Source organism: Austrofundulus limnaeus, unplaced genomic scaffold, assembly GCF_001266775.1.
Source record: "Austrofundulus limnaeus strain Quisiro unplaced genomic scaffold, Austrofundulus_limnaeus-1.0 Scaffold2, whole genome shotgun sequence".
NCBI lineage: Eukaryota > Metazoa > Chordata > Actinopteri > Cyprinodontiformes > Rivulidae > Austrofundulus > Austrofundulus limnaeus.
In genome coordinates, this window is record NW_013952404.1 from 7,626,305 (window position 1) to 7,629,848 (window position 3,544).

A 3,544-nucleotide genomic window follows, 5' to 3' on the forward strand; every position below is an offset into this window, starting at 1 on the left:
TGTGTGTGTGTGTGTGTGTGTGTGTGTGTGTGTGTGTGTGTGTGTGTGTGTGTGTGTGTTTGACACATTCAATTAAGAGAAGCCTGGGCTTATTTTTAACACACTTCAGATCTATTGAGCAATTATTTCACAGCCCTGCTGCACTGCTTGTTGTATTATTGCAGAAACAAAAGCATTCTATGTGTTTCTGTACACAAAATCATCCTCATGAAGCAGAACATTATCGCTGAGTCCGTTTGGTTTTCATTTTCTTTTCAAAGCAGACATATTTAACGATTTTGTGGAAAAAAAAGCAGTGATTTAAGTAAAAGAAGAAAAAGTTAAGTTTTTCTTGTTTGTGTCTATTTGAAACACCCAGTAAATACAAAAACTTTAGAAACAATTTTTAATAAAGAAGCTCAAACGTCACCGAAACGAAAGACAAAAGCTTGTGAACAAACATTTCAACAAGAAACCGATTGTTGCCGCAGTTTGAAAAATCGTACTTCGGGCTGCGAAAAGGCATTTTCAAAGCAAATGTTTGGACTTGTCTCAGCATGAAAACTTGTACTGAATAACATGACTAAGTGTGTTAAAGTCATTATGGGCTCGCAGGTCCAACATCTGGATGTCCCTGCAGCTGGAAAACAGCCAATATAAGTGTGAATTTCCTYCCATAAAATCTTTATTGTCTGAACCTCAACACAAACATGAGTTTTAAAAGAATGACATCAGCTGAATAAATCTCTTGTAATGCCTAAAGAAACATGTAGGATCACTGTTTATTATCCTTTAACTGACAAAGAATGAGTGCTTTGTGTTCTCATTGTGCTGTTTTAAATGCCAGTGTGTTTTATTTATGTTTACGTGTTGAACGTWTGTGCATTCTTACGCTCACAGCGGCATTACTCAGCAGAGCACCCCAGAACCAAGRCATTACCAACAATCATCTCCAAGTCCAGACTCTGATCTCAGTGATTCCTCAYTGTTTGTGTGGTGAAGTTCTACCTGCAGACTACTTATGACTGACTGAACAGAAACACACATTAACGCCAGAAATAAACTGGGCCTTTATGATGAAAACAGGTAGACACGCTTAATCACCTGCTAAACTACAATTATTTAATTCTTTATACTCCACATTGGGCAGCAAAATAATAGAATAAAGTGGAATTTCTGTCTTTTCAAGAGAAAAAATAATTTACTTCATAAATAAAACTGATTAGGGGTGTTCCCATGTTAGTTTCCTCAAAGCAACTACGAGTGCAAGCTCTTCAGTTTCATTTATACAGAGCAGCAATACTGAGTACTAGTGTTGTAGTACTTGAAACCGGTCTTGGTCTTAAGACTGGTCTCAAGACCACTTCTTGATGGTCTTGGTCTTGTCTCTGTCTCGCCCTCCCTTGGTCTTGGTCTTGACTTGGTCCAAACCCTAAAAGTCTTGGTCTTGTCTCTGTCTCGAGACACTGTGGTCTTGGTCTTGACTTGGTCTCAGGTTAGGTGGTCTTGACTACAACACTACTGAGTACTTATTGAGTCAGAACTTAAACATTACACAATGACTTTAAAAACAGGTCTTTAATGTAGAAAAAGGTGTATATTCTTCCTTATAGGCCTACAGCCCCTCTGACTGGATCAAATCAAATCAACAGCATGCATACTATATATAAAAAGAACAAATAAGATTTTATTTCAACTTGTATGAATTCCTTACACAAACTTTTCATTTGAAATGAGTTCAATGGAATATTGATACCAGTATCCAGTAGGTTTTGGTACAGGTCCAGAGTCATTTTGTAAAAATATGAGTATTAGTAAAAATACTCGTGTCAGGCCTGATACCAGTACCAGTATTGGAATCAAGACACCACTACTGATTTTAACTGTTAAAATCTAACAACTAACGGCTAAAATTGTTAAATGCAGATGATTTCATCTAGCAACTTCTAGCGGCTTTTAGGAAAGCCAAATATGACTTTACTTACTGAGGAGTTGGCAACCGTGCAGATTCCTAAATGTTTTAGTACAGAGGAAACAGCGGCAAGTTGTCTCCCTCTCCTTCTGCCTTGCCTCCCATCCAGCTGCCACGCCAAACCACATTAGCTGTGGAGGCTGGTGTGTGTGTGTGCTCGACATGGTACCTACACTCCAAACATGCAGATGCTTGAAATATTTTCAGAAACCAAACTCTTTGTGTTGGGAAAAGCCTTTTAGCATCCAAAAGAGCATCATTAATAAAATAAAGAAACTCGTAAAAGGTCAGGGATTTTGTCGGATTGCAGCCAGATGTGTGCTTAACCACCYTGACTAAAGAGGTGTTAATAACAATCTTTGTCATATGAAGGTTGAAACGTGGTCGTTAACTGAAACAGAAACAGCTGTGCAGGAGGCTTACAACTGGATGTGTTCAAACTACATGATGAGGCCGAGCACGACCTCAACATGTGCTGTTTGTGGACTGTGGAGGGAACGGGTAACTTGCAGGAGTGTAGYTGCAGCAGATGACGAACACATGAGGAACTCAGATTTACCTGCATGCTGTCTGAGGAAATCTGGGCAGAAATAATCTTCACAGAAGAATCTCTGAAGCCCTAAAGTGGAAACAAGGGCAACCAACTTAATATATGACYTGGGGTGCAGAAATAATAACAGCAGGTGCTCTGGGCTGAGGAGTCACCGTTTGTATTAGAGATGGGATAAATGTCTCTTTGAGGGGATCTGGATGTTGACAAGCCGTTTTTTTTATAGAGTCGTTCATAAGAGCCCTTCGATTATGAACGAGTTACATTATTACTTAGGGAAATACTCATCACGTACGTAATGCCATAATCACACACATGATTACATTGTCATGTCACGTGGGCGGAACCATGTGTTTTGTTAAGCAGAACTCCCCTCCTCCTTTCCACCTGAGATGATGTATTCCCCACCACTCTGCCCGTTTTCTGTGAAAAAACAAAGGAGCGATTGTTTTGTGGTAAAGGAAGAAAAGTAAATATATTATTTATTAGAGTATACATATATATAATGTTATATACTGAAGGTGTAACAGAGCGACCATCAGTTCCAGACCACCAACATGCAGGTTCATGTCTACGATTGCCAGTTTTATCCTGTACCTGTCACTTCACCAGTCTCCCATCACCGTTGGACTTCCCYTGACAAGTTTGTTTTTGGTGGTGTAGCTCTTGCCGCACCCTCTCCTGCTTGTCACCGGTACCCGTGGCAAGCATTGCAACACGACCGGAGATGACTTGGACACAGCAGAATAAACCTGCAAGCTGGAATACAGTTACACTTCCCAGTCTTCCACAGTGACACCAGGAGCGCCAGAGATGCCATCAAGTTGACCGCCCTGATTGCACTACTCATATACTATATTATGAATACAGTGGGTAAATAAGTATTGAACACGTCACCATTTTTCTCAGTAAATATATTACTTGAGGTGCTAATGACATGAAATTTTCAACAGATGTCGGTAACAACCATCCAGAAATGAAGTTATTTGTAATAATATGGAATGGCACAGGGAAAAAGTATTGAACACATGAAGAAAGGGAGG